Raw genomic sequence first — 13,882 nt, forward strand, 5'->3', positions numbered from 1 at the left:
CCAAAAACTCTAAATTAACAACACAATTGTTCATAGGAGCTGATACTTTTATATTATTAAAAGTGCTCATTTTGTAATGCTAAGATGTGTACATGTTATTCACAATACTATATAAATAACCCTTAGTTATGCATTTATTTTAGGTTGCTAGCATTATTTGTTAATTCTGACATGCAAAAAAAGAGAACTCAAATGCATGTTTTTAAGTGAAAGGAATTGATTCCTTAAGAATGCAGTTAGAGCAAATTATTACTTTGAATAGCATGCATTAAAAAGCATTTTTTACTAGCAAAAGTAAATGATTCTATTGTGATGACTTGGATTTGCCTAGCTTACCTGATTGTTTATTTGGTTCCTTTTTGACTTAACAAAATGGAGCTACTTATAACTATTAAAGATAATTATATTGTGTTGGGATTTTACATTATGTTGTTGAAGTCTCGGTATCAGCTATGGAATTGGAATTACCGTTGCACTGCTTTTAATTAGCTGTGTGACCTATCTTTTCTAAACTTAGGTTTTCTCATTCAAAAAATATGGATAAACAACAATACTTAAACTCATAGATTTGACAGGAATAAAAGGCTCTTGTAGGTTGTTGTGAGGTTTTCTTTATTTTATTTTATATTTTTGAGTGGGACTTGCTACTTAAAGATGAACTTCTGAGCCAAATGAGAATTACCACAATTTATTTCATAGAGTGCACTGTGCTCATTTTTGGTTTCAAATTTGTAAATGTAAGGAAGAATGCAAGTTTGTTCTTAAGAACCTAGACATGTTTTTCCTACCAGGAATTTTGTTTAGATGACATTGTGTTAAATACTATGCAGTAGTTTGAGTGACATAAATATATCTTAGCATTACTCTCTGAAGCACTTGGCCTGCATGGTACATGGCACAAAGAGGCATTTAACAATCTAATGGGGAGAGCATTGGCTTGGGATTCAGACAGACTTGTGTCAACCAGTTACAGCCTGAGTTAATGTTGCACTATCGATAGCAAGTTTTTTTTTTCTATGCCTCTTTTCCATATCCTTAAAATGAAAATAATATTTCCTTTTAAGCTTTTAGAGAATTAAATACAATCTCATAAAACACCTGAAATAGGTTCTTAGCAGACTTGGTTCCCATCTCTTTTTACCTTTATGCAGAGTAAATATTCCAAAATTCTGGAGGAAGTTTAGAGGACATTTTTAACATAGCTACTATCACTTTATTATTGAAAGTTGAGAAAGTTGGGTCATTTATTTACATTTGAGTATATGCTCATTTTTAATGAAGAAATACTATATTATTTTGGAAAGACTTGGATTCAAAAGATGGTTTTTAGTTTAGACTCCGTGAATTTACTGGCTATGTTCGTTCTTCCTTCCCTTTCTTTCTTTCTTTTCGTTCTTTTTGTTCTTTCGTTCTTTCTTTCACTCTATCTATCTATCTATCTATAATAGAGGAATATGCAAATTAGCCAAGATGCCATAACGTCACTACCAAACATTAGGGACCTAAGGCTGCATGGCGCCTGGTTGGGATGAGGGACCTCAGGCCCTGCCCCCCACTCTGCAGGGCTTAAAGGGAACCTCAGGCTGTGCCCCACCAGGCAGAGCTTGATGGTGGGACCTCAGGCCACATCCCCTGCCCAGTGGTGTTTGACAGGGGACCTCAGCCTGTGCTCTGCGGCACTGGGTCTGGGGGACCTGAGGCTGCACTGCCTCCCCATTCCTCTGCCGGCGCTGGGCTGGAGAACCTGAGGCTGCGCCCCCCAGCCTGGTGGGCTTGATGGGGGTGGGGCCAGCCAGGTCTGGGTCTCCTGCGTTTTTTGAAGCCTGAGGATGGTGGGTGGGGACTTAACTCTAGGTCCCACACTGTGCCCCAGACTCTGACAGGAAGGAGATTTTCATTTACATTTTACTAATTTTCTTTCATCTCTGACACTTCTGTTATAAAGGACAAATAGCAACATTAAAATATTTTCTCTAATTATTATATAGTTCCCTTTTAATGTGCATGAATTTCGTGCATGTGGCCACTAGTTAATATTGATGAATCTCAGCTTTTTAGTCATTTATACCTCATAGTGTTCCTGCTGATAATTGAAGTAATGAAAGTAAAAGTGCTTGGTTAACTGTAAAGTGTGTGAGAGTGTTATGGTAATGCTGCCTTATTATTAGTGGTTGTAATGAAACTAGTAATTTCTTAAGTTGTGTGATTCATTTATTCATTTTTTTACCTTGAGGTGCTGCTGCATTTATGTGGTTTGCCCTTTATTAAATTAAATATCTGGCTTATTGGATTTGGGGGAGAGGTGAATGTGAAGAGGGGAAAATGATTCTGCTATTTTCATCAGAATAAGCCAATTGATATTGGATATTTTTGCTTGCTGGAGTCCTGATTTTCTGTGTGTAAATATATATATAGATAGGTATAGCAGGTAGTTGATCTCATCTTCATTCTGTTATTAGGTTGAATGATTGTAAATATTCTTTGGGTTCTTCTAATTTTTTGTAGTGGTATTTGTGTGCTTTCTCTTTATCATTGTTAGCCAGACATTTTTGGTGACGTCATTCCTGTTTTTCCTTACAAATGAAATTAATTTGTAATTTATAATTAGAGCATTGAGAATGTCAGTGCAATAGTTTGAAACTATTCTTTGTTCTTTGTGTATATAATGTGAATAACTGTTTTTCCCCCTCTCAAATCTCTTAAGAACGCATGCCTACTGAACCTTTTGAAGCATTAGAGTAAATACCGTATTAGGAAAGCAGACTAGTACTAAGTATTTAGCTGCAGTAGCAAAGTAAGGAAAATGAATCACAGAGCTATGAATTTGGAAAATGATTGTTGTACATTGAAAGAACCCTTGTAAAATCTAGTTACTGATAAGTGCTTGTGAAGTCTGCTGATTAATCTCATATTAAAAAGCTGCTTTCACATAAAATTCTTTTTTCTTCTAAAAACATACTAAAACTCTAGAAACTGGAATTGTGCTACCCTGAATCCTCAGGTGGTTTTTTCATATCAGGCAAATAATTAAAAATATGACAAAGACAACTCATAGCTAGAACTTATTTATAAAACTTACATTTATAATATAAAACGTAACTTCTAGGAAATCTGCATATCCTGGTCAAGATATGTCCCTTTGTAATTTTTGATGGTTTTAATGATGATTGTTAAGCTAAGGCACATGTGTCAAACACAAGGCCCGCGGGCCAAATCCGTCCCGCCAGGCCTTGCAATGTGGCCCGCACTGTGCTGTCATCACTGCACTCCGCTGCGTTTCCATCACAATGACAGTTTATGACTGTTCAGTAAACTATTCGGCCCGCAATTTAGGCTGGATTTTAGATTTTGGCCCCTTCTCTGATTGAGTTCGACACCCCTAAGCTAAGGTGTCAAATATGATTTATGTTCATTATGTTGACTGTTTCTAGAAAAAATAAAATTTTTAAACACATTTGGAAAAGGCTTAATAAAGGCTTTTTGCCGAAATTAAAAGTAACTAGAGAATTCATTCTTCAGAATAGTGTACATTCTAAATTGTATAGTTAAATGGCTTTTACTTTTAATTGCATATGCTAGCCTTGGGCCAATGCGTATGCTAAAATCTTAAGCCATGGCAAAAATAGTATTTTCGCTTCTATAAAATTGACTGTCAGCTTTAACACTGCTTCAGAAAAAGTTTATCTTTATTTCTGATATGTCAATTAGCACAGAAAAAGAAGTTAAGTTCCTTTGATTTATAACATTATTCAGTTATATTCTTCATTCCATCACTGGATCATATATATCAGATCAGTCTTGCTCACTGATGTGTATTTGAAGCCTCATATAGGGACTGGCAAGTATCTGTTGAATGTATGAAAGGTTATTTTCCAAAACTTTTAAAAATATATATTTTTTTGACTTTTTATGGAGGGGAAGGGAAATGGACAGAGAGTTAGAAACATCGGTTAGAGAGAGACATCGATCAGCTGCCTCCTGAGCACACCTCCCATTGGGGATGTGCCCACAACCAAGGTACATGCTCTTGACCGGAATTGAACCTGGGACCTTTCAGTCCGCAGGCTGACGCTATCCACTGAGCCAAACTGGTTAGGGCTTTCCAAAGTTTTTAATATTTATTTGCTTTTCTCTTATACCAAGGCTGTGCCAATTTATATTCTCACCAGTTATGTGTGAATTGTCTTTTTCATTTTATTGTCAATGACACTGATAACAGTTGTGTGTGGGGGGAAAGTCCTGAATTTTGAAGCTGTTTGTATTTTTTTTTTTTTTCTGAAGAGTGAATATTTTTTATTATTTTGTGTTCTATGTGTATTTTGTTTATATCCTTTATTTTCAACATAAAAAAGAATAGGAATAAAATGACAGTTATCCTTATTCTGATCCCCTCTCAAATCATTTCGTTTCCTGGCAGGGGTGGGGGATAAGTATTTAATATCACACGAATATGAAGTGAGACTAATGTAAAGAAGTACTACACCGAAATTGAGCACAAAGCAGGTCAGACTGGATAAAATAATATAAATGGATAAGAGGATTTTTGCCTAATTTAATTTACTGTATCAACACTAAAAATGTAGATAAGATGTTAGGTTAAATGTTAAATTGGATTTATTTTTTACCATTTTTTTAAGCATATGCTATCTGGAGGGCTTCAGTTTGATATTCATGGATGAATTTTTTTTAATATGTTTTTTTGATATTTTTACAGAGAGGAAGAGAGAGGGCTAGAGAGTTAGAAACATCGATGAAATAGAAACATCTATTAGCTGCCTCTTGCACACCTCCCACTGGGGATGTGCCCACAACCAAGATACATGCCCTTGGCCAGAATCAAACCTAGGACCTTTCAGTCCACAGGCCGACGCTCTATCCACTGAGCCAATCCGGTTTCGGTTCATGGGTGAATTTGTAAAGAATAATTTGTTTGCAAATGAGAAAAATAAAAATAAAAAAAGAATAAGTTGTTTACTAATGGGAGGGGGGTAGGCAAAATAATGTTAAAGTACTGTATTAGGTACTTTCTATATGTTGTTTATTCATTCATTTGGCAATTATTTAACTTCTATGAACCAGGTACTATTCTAAGAGAATATAGAGTGTACAGAGTGAAAATAAAAGATGGTATGGCAGATAGTGGTTAGGGGTATAGAGAGAAGAGACCAAGGGAGTATGAAGTATATACACCAAGCATATTAAGCTGAAAGGCTAACACGAGCCAAATAAACAAGGTTTATGTGGAACCCCAAAAACAGAAGCTTCAATTTTCATAGAAATGTAGGTTTATTTCAAAGAGATATGTTGAATACAAAGGGCTGAAGTAAATGAGTAATTGTTAAAATAATAGAACATTTCATTTTATATATTTTATTGATTTTTTTACAAAGAGGAAGGGAGAGGGAGAGAGAGTTAAGAAACATTGATGAGAGAGAAACACCAATCAGCTATCTTCTGCACACTCCCTACTGGGGATGTGCCTGAAACCAAGGTGCATGTCCTTGACTGGAATCTAATCTGGGACCCTTGAGAGTCTGCAGGCCAACGCTCTATCCACTAAGCCAAACTCATTAGGGCTAATAGAACATTTTAATAAAAATTAATATTTTTTCTTGGACATTAACTTACCAGACACAGAATAACTACACAAATTAATAAGCATAACACAAATCTATTTTTCTTGTTCTTCAGAAGCGAAATATTTGCTGTTGTGCACACCGAACAAGTCAGTCCAAGGCTAATGATGTAGCAATTGGCTGCTAAAATATACACTGCTAGTATTAGTGGAGAGAAAAGCTGCACCTGTGCTTAAGTCACGTAAGGGAAATGAATGCAATACGATTATAGTAATCAGTCACTAGCTAACATAGTTCGTTATTAATAATTATGTGTAACAGGATATTGTAAAAGTTATAAAATTTTTATTAAAACATTTCTTACATACCATTATATTGGCTGGGCCACAAAAATATTCGTTGTGGCCCACTGGCCACAAATTTGATAGGCTTGATATATACAGTGTGGCAAAAAAAAAAAAGTAGGTTTATAGTTACTCATGTGTAAAATAATACAATAACTAATAAATAACACAAGAATAAACAGTGTTTCACATACTCACTTTTGTCCCACCCTGTATATGGATACAGATTTAAATTGGCTGGTCATGGAATTTCTCCTCTAGAAGGTGATTGTGACTGTGTTAAAGCAGCAATTCTGTGTATATCCAGAAGAATCGGGTTCCAGGAAGGGAAGACAACAAAGAGCAAATGTCATGAGAGAGAGGGTGTCATAGTATTTGATATCTTATGATTGGAAAATCTCAAGGAAATCTTTGTGGCTGGAGTGAAATGGAAAGAAGGGGAGATAGGTATAGAAAAGGTAGGGAACCAGAGGCAAGTCAGGAAAGATTTTGTAAGCCATCATAAGGATTCTGGCTTTTGCTCCTGGTAAAGTAATCTCATATATTCTCTTCACTCTACAGAGTAAGTCAAACTTTTCCTTTTTTAATAAGTGTTCTATAGAATAACTTGTACAAATAACTTCTCCAAGGTTATATATCTAATGAATGGCAGAACTAAGTGGGTTTTTTTTTGGGGGGGGGGGTTTTTTTTTAGGTCTTTGACTTCATGGCTTGTGATTTTGTGTGTGTAGTTTTTTTTGTTTTGTTTTGTTTTTTTTTCATTATCATTCTGGCTCAAGCATACTTCTAGAGACTTTTACTTTTTTTTTTTCTTTTCTTTTTTTTTCCCCCCTTAAACCAGGATCCATAGTGTGGAGCCAGGGTGAGTTCATTCACTTGTGTATGATGGGGAAAAAGGCTCAGAAAACAATCACCTTACTGCAAGATTCATTCAGATACTTTATATTATACTAGTGTCCCAGTTCATAGATTCATGCACATTGAAAGGAAATTAATTAGAAGAAATATTTTTTTAATATCCCTATTCATGTCTTGCTAATGAAAAGAAAATAGGATTCGACCGTGTATCCTATCTACCTACACCAGGACTTCTGTGAGGATTAAATGAGATGAGGCATAGGAAAATGCTTCACAGACATTGGGATTAAAATGTGAAATGTTTGCACTTGGCTATAAAGCAAGTTGTGTTCCTGAGCTGAAGAAACTCCAAGGAGGCTAGTCACTAGGGAGAGGAAGCTGGGCATTGCTATGTGACGGCATTACGTGGTGCCCAAACCACCATTTCTGGGCTGAGCTGGGCTCTGGGCTGCGTTTTGTACCATGGGGTCTTGGCAGCGTTGGCTGCAATTTGGTGGGGTATCGCTCTGGGGTGGTGGCGGGCAGGGCCTGTGTCCCACTTGGGGGAAGCTGAGTGTTGGTTTGTTGTGCCAGGTTCGTAGTGCCATTTATTTTTAAATAGCCAATGTGCCTCATGGCAGCTCCTGCATTGAGCGTCATAGTTACCAGTTAAACTGATAGATAGATAGATAGATAGATAGATAGATAGATAGATAGATAGATAGATATCATGTTTTTAAATATCATATTTTTGACCCACTGGTTGATTTTTATGGCCCGGTATTAGAATCCATAGTTTGAAAATGCACTATGTTTCTTTTGCAATGCCAGAAGTCCCCAGATTTATCAGTTGTTCTGAATTATGATACTAAGAGTGGCTGCTTTCTTTACTTTAAAAAAAAAATCCTTATATATGTAGGACTGGTTGTTTAGTTGAGAAGATACAATTAAATTACCAGATTATGAAGAGTGTATACATAACATTCTTAAGTTCATATATGATTTAAATTCCTTGCAGAAAAACTACAACCTAGTAAGGAAACTAATTTGGTAGTAAGAGGGCAGGATAGTGATTGTCTACATGGTTTGAATCCTCTTCAGACGATGTAAATTTTGTTTTAAATTATCATACTTATTTTAAAGAATTTGAACAGAAGAGAATGTCTGTCACAGGGATTGGCAAACTATAACTACAGGTCAAATTTGGCCTGCAATCTTCTTTGGTAAATAAAGTTTTGCCGAAATACAGTCACATCTCACCTGTTTATATATTGCCTGAGGTTTCTCTTGTGCTTTAATGCAGAATTGGTTAGTAACAACAGAGACTATTTGGCCTGCAAAGGCTAAAAATATTTACTATCTGGCTGGTTCTTTATAGAAAAGGTTTGCCAACTCCTGGTCTATTACATGTATTCACATATTTGCCATTTTTGATATTTTTTATTCTTGAAATTCTAAGTTTTCTACTGGCATTTTTTTGTTTTCATCCAGAGCAATTTCCTTTAGAACAAGTCTGCTCATGATGAATTATTTTAGTTTCATCTGAAAATTTATCTCACCTTCGTTTTTTTAAAGAAAAACTTTTTTTTTTTTAACTCATAAATTTTAGAGAGAGTAGAAGGGATGAGGTAAGGGAGAGAGAGACAAACAGACATCATTTTGTTGTTTTATTTACACATTCATTGATTAATTCTTGTATGTGTTCTGACAAGGTTGAACCCACAACCTTGGCATATCAAGACCAATCAACTGAGCTACCTGGCCTGTGTGATTTCACTTCCATCCATCCATCCATCTACCTTGATTTTAGAGAGAGAGGAAGGGGAAGGAAGGGGAGGGGAAGTAGGGGGGGAGAGAGAGAGAGTTAGAGAGAGAGAGAGAGAGAGAGAGAGAGAGAGAGAGAGAGAGAGAGAGAGGCTCAAGTACCATGTCGACCAGGGATCAAACCCACAACCTGGGCATGTGTCCTCACCATAATTGAACCAGCTACCTTTTGGTGCGTAGGACGATGATGCTCTAGACTAGAGGTGTCGAACTCAATCAGAGAAGGGGCCAAAATCTAAAATCCAGCCTAAATCGCGGGCCGAATAGTTTACTGAACAGTCATAAACTGTCATTGTGATGGAAACGCAGCGGAGTGCAGTGATGACAGCGCGGTGCGGGCCACATTGCAAGGCCTGGCGGGACGGATTTGGCCCGCGGGCCTTGTGTTTGACACATGTGCTCTAGACTCTAGAGTCAAACTGACCAATGCCACCTTCATTTGTAAAGGCTACTTTTGTTCCATCTAGAATTCTGAGATGACAGTTCTTTTCTTGGTAGCAATTAGCTAGGTTTGAGTATAGTAGCAACAATTTCTTTATGCTGTTCACAGACTTCAGTTTTTCACAGTTCCTGCTTTCTGTTTCCTTGACATTGACACCAACTGTTATTTGAAACCAACACCTTACTATTGCACTTATCGTAGATCAGGAGGAAAGTAAAATTTTCACTTTACCCATGTCTCTCTATAAAGTGGAAAAAAACAGATGAAGTGCATGTTTTAGGGAAAAATGGGAGAGAGTACTTATTTAATATATTAATAACTGGGAATATTCAGATGTTTGGAATGTTTCTATGGATTCATTATGCAAAGAAAGTCTCACCTATTTGTTTTCTCACTAGTCTTTTTCAGCATTGATATTGGCATGTCATGCTATAGAATTCATTTTCAAAATGCTTTAATACCTTAACCCATCCTTTTTTCAAATTAGCTCTTTTTGAATTATTTCTTTTCCTAATAACCTTTGCCATCTATTTGCAGAGTTGTCTTTGTCATGTCCTGCTTTCTTATATCCAAATCATATCTAAGTTGATTTAGCTTTGTATTATGCGCAAAAAACTTGGATTCTCTTTTCTCTGGTTCTGTCACTACTAAGTTGTGTGAGTGACCTTGATGCTTCCACCGGACCAAATTGTGATCTGAGGCTTTTTCCAGTTCTTAAAAGTACTGCGCTTTGTGACCCTCTATAAACAACCTTCTAACCCTGTGCTCGGCAAACTGTGGCTCTCAAGCCACATGCGGCTCTTTGGCCCCTTGAGTGTGGCTCTTCCACAAAATACCACTGCCTGGACGAGTCTATTTTGAAGAAATTTTTAGAACAAGTTTAAGTTTAAAAAATTTGGCTCTCAAAAGAAATTTCGATCGTTGTACTTTGATATTTGGCTCTATTGACTAATGAGTTTGCCAACCACTAATGAGTCCTAACCCATGAGCTGAAATTCTAATCCAGTTGTTCTTATCCTATTTTAGGTCATGAACCCTTTAGGCATTCTGGTGATACATGTAGATCTCTTCTCAAAATAATATTTTAATTATGCAAAATTAAATATTTACAAAGATGCCAATTATATTAGAATACAGTTTTTAAAATATCGAGTAAATAAATTCAGTAATGTGCATATCAACAGAGCCAAGTGATGCAATAATTTTTGAACTAGTAATGAGCCTAAATTAAAATTTGATATTTAGCCACCAAAGTGATATGGAAATGTCTGTGGTTTCTTATAGTAACAAAATCACAAGTGTAGGTAATACCACTATTACATCTTATTTACATTTTAGTTAAATACTAAATTTCAATTAGAGATTAATAAAATAAAGATGTGATTATTTTCCTATTCAAATTTATGCACCCTTTGCATTCGATCAATAGACTGAGGATTTGTAGAAGCCAAATTAAGAACTACTCTAACAACACATTCAATTTAGTGCCTTTATGTGTTTTAGGTAAACATAAATTATGTTTAATAAATATTAAATACATTTTTAGTGAATTAATATAACTATTAAAGATGTGAATAATATTGCCATGTAACTTTGTGTTATTTAGTGTTTTATAACTGTGAAGAATAATTAGGAAACATGATTTCTGACTCCAGGATGTGTACAAATAGAGTTTTTATTTCAGAAATAAATTTTTCAGTTATGTGTTTCTTTTTGTTTTTGTTTTTGTTTTGTGTGTGTGTTTTTTAATCCTCACCTGAGGATATTTTCCCATTGAATCAATTTTAGATAGAGTGGAAGAGAGGAGGAGAGACACAGAGAGAGAAACATCAGTATGTGAGAGAGACATCAGTTGGTTTCTCCTGCACACACCTTGACCAGAATTGAACCCAGGACCTTTCAGCACACGGGCCAACCTTCTATCCACTGAGCCAAACCCGCTAGGGCCAGCTGTGTGTTTCTTATGGGCATTTTTCATTGATTCACCTTTATTTACTACCTGATATACAGTAGAGCTCATTAAGTATTTTTGGAAGGAATTTTAAAAGTATAATTATTAGCATCAAGGATCTTGGGCTGTTTTAATTCTGAATAATTATTTCAAAATCTCTGGTGAATTTCTCTTTGAAATAATTTGTCTAGTTAATATTTCTTACAAGTATATACAAGTATCCCTTATAAGTAGCAAAGTGTTGTAGTTATCCTTAATATGTACATAATAAAATGGAATTTGGCAATTATACAAATAAAGCAAATGGTACATTTTATCTGTATTGTGTGAACGTTTTTAACTGTGGAATTTTGTCAATATTCTCAACTCACTAGCAGTAAAACAATATATACTGGGTTATAGTTTCTATATTCTCTTTACCACTTGACTGGAGTTTAAATTAAATAGACTCATACTTGTTTGACTCTAAGTTTACTCTCATTTTAAAAATTTTTCCTAAAATCATATGTCCTCTTAAGTTTTTATAGGACTTATTAGCTGCCCCTCTTCCCACTGTAGACAAATATATATTTGTTATAGACAGAATCTATTATATATACACAGGAGTGTGTTTGTGACTAATGTTTTTAACAAATCTCCATTTAAATGACATGTTCTTTCAAACGGTTGAAAGAACCTGTAGTCCAGAGTATTCTGAGCACTTATAGCTACTGAATAACTCTAGTTTAATCTTTCTTCTACCTTTCCCCTATCAGATTAGTAATATGCCCACGAATCTATTGTTTTCACACAGTGTTAACATGGTTTTTAGTTTAAATATGACCTAAAATAATGAAATAAGAGTGTAGAAAATAAAATATAAAAGTTTTGGAATGGCTTTACATAAAGTGCTTTAAAAATTACTAAAGGATTAGTTTTGGATAAGCCTAAAGGTCTAGGAAACTGTTAGTTCAACTGACTAAACAGTAAAGAATATTTATTTTTTCACATATCTGGAGGAATGGCAGTTTTTGTGTTGGTTAATGCAACAGCTAAGTGATTAGTACAGAGCCAAATTCTAGCTCTCATCCTGGTTACAAGATGGCTATGCAGAGCGAAAGAGGGACTTCTCCCCTCCTGCGCCCCTTTTTCTAAATCCTTACCACCAGTTTTCCTCTCATGTCTCACTAACCAGAATTGGTTCAAATGCCTTTTCATAAACCATTTGCTGACAAGGGTGTGTGTGTGTGTGTGTGTGTGTGTGTGTGTGTGTGTGTGTGTGCGCGTGTGTGCGTGTGTGTGTGCGCGCGCGCGCACGTTATCATTTTGGCTTTGATCAGCATTTCCCCTTAATTCATGTGGGAAAGGTTGAACATCTGGACAACTGTAGTGGTCACAAGGAGTGTCTGCTATACTGAGACAATTATTTAAAAATAAAACATTTGGCCGAAACCGGTTTGGCCCAGTGGATAGAGCGTCAGCCTGTGGACTGAAGGGTTCCGGGTTCGATTCTGGTCAAGGGCGTGTACCTTGGTTGCGGGCACATCCCCAGTAGGGGTCGTGCAAGAGGCAGCTGGTTGATGACTCTCTCTCATTGATGTTTCTAACTCTCTCCTTTCCTCTCTGTAAAAAAAAAAAAGTCAATAAAATATATTAAAAAATAAATAAAACATTTGTAAAAATTTACAAAGTTTGTGTTATTTAAACCCCTTCCTTTTAAGATCTTGTTCAACTTAAATCATATCAATACTAGAAATCTTAAGATACATCAACTATGATTTACAAAAAGATCATGTAGAAAGCCAGTTAATAATCTTAAGAAAAGGACTGGTCCTGCATTGAAACATCAAGGGGAGTAAATGCACATTATATTTTAAAAGTATGTACTTTGGGAGAAAAATATTTGCAAAGGCCATCTTTTAATAAAAATTAACCCTTTAGCCTTAACTGGTTTACCCAGTGGATAGAGCGTCGGCCTGTGGACTGAAGGGTGTCCAGGAGGCAGCTGATCGATGTTTCTCATCGATGTTTCTAACTCTATTCCTCTCCCTTCCTCTCTGTAAAAGATCAATAAAAATATTTTTTTAATTAACCTTCTAAAGTAAATTAAAATAAACCTGATTATTGATCTTGTTCTTCTAATCATACAAGATGCTTCTGGTGCGGTCCTTTTAAGGAAAATTAAATTTTCATAAAATTAAAGTTAATAAGGGATTTAGTATTAATATATTTTATGTGTTCACTTATTCATCAAAGAGTATATATTATGTGATACAATTTAGGTACTGAAATTAATAGTGATAAGCAGAATAGACATGGTTCCTCTTTTTCAGGGCTTACATTCTAAGTCGGGAGAGACAGACAAACATATGAGGACAAAATTCAAATTGTGAGTTTTCAGGAAAGACTTCTCTGAAGACAGATAGTTAAACAGAAAAGTTAATGTCAAGAAACTGCCTAGCATTTGAGATTCAGGGAACATCTTTGAAAAGGAGCAGCAACTATAAAGACTCTTAAGTTGAAAACTAACGATGTGTTTGAGAATCACAAAAGAAAGCCATTGTGGCAAGCAAATGGTTAAGATATGCCCTTACTATTTTCCTTACCTATCCTCATAATTGCTACTTTGCCTATACCCTTAATAGTACTGCCTATCTCATGCTTAATTTTACTGCAAGCTTTGGTCAAATCCACCTCTGTTTAACACTGCTTTCCTTAAGCTACTTGAGCTGGAAAAGAGTATAGCAATGAACATTGATCTCAAGTGGGCCCTTAGTGCTAGTTGGCACTGTATCCTCTGTTCTCTCCTACTTTCAGCCAATGACCTCATTTCTTATTATTTTAATAAGAAAATAGGGAAGAAAAACCAAGATGGCGGCATAGGGTAGACACCCGAATGCAGCCTACCACAACAGATTTGAATTTAGAA

General features: G+C 35.7%; 1 protein-coding gene and 1 long non-coding RNA gene across 15 annotated transcripts in view; both read left to right on the forward strand.

Annotated features, from left to right (window-relative positions):
* The window catches only part of CNOT2 (CCR4-NOT transcription complex subunit 2), a 119,602-nt gene that overhangs the window by 10,277 nt on the left and 95,443 nt on the right, over positions 1–13,882 (forward strand). For 4 of the 14 annotated variants that reach the window (XM_036455253.2, XM_045588257.1, XM_045588255.1 and 1 more), the window contains exon 1: positions 13,287–13,529. The exons of 9 other annotated variants lie outside the window; for them this stretch is intronic. The gene's annotated coding sequence lies outside the window, so the exon portion shown is untranslated. Of the gene's footprint in view, positions 1–12,460; positions 12,468–13,286; positions 13,530–13,882 lie in introns of those variants that run through there. One more of the 14 variants, XM_045588256.1, reaches the window with a different exon arrangement.
* Positions 2,014–3,430, forward strand: LOC123653205. Its single transcript, XR_006742870.1, has 2 exons — positions 2,014–3,186; positions 3,390–3,430. It is a non-coding gene; the product is annotated as an uncharacterized LOC123653205 (long non-coding RNA).

The sequence above is a fragment of the Pipistrellus kuhlii genome, unplaced genomic scaffold, assembly GCF_014108245.1.
Source record: "Pipistrellus kuhlii isolate mPipKuh1 unplaced genomic scaffold, mPipKuh1.p scaffold_m20_p_3, whole genome shotgun sequence".
NCBI classification, from domain to species: domain Eukaryota; kingdom Metazoa; phylum Chordata; class Mammalia; order Chiroptera; family Vespertilionidae; genus Pipistrellus; species Pipistrellus kuhlii.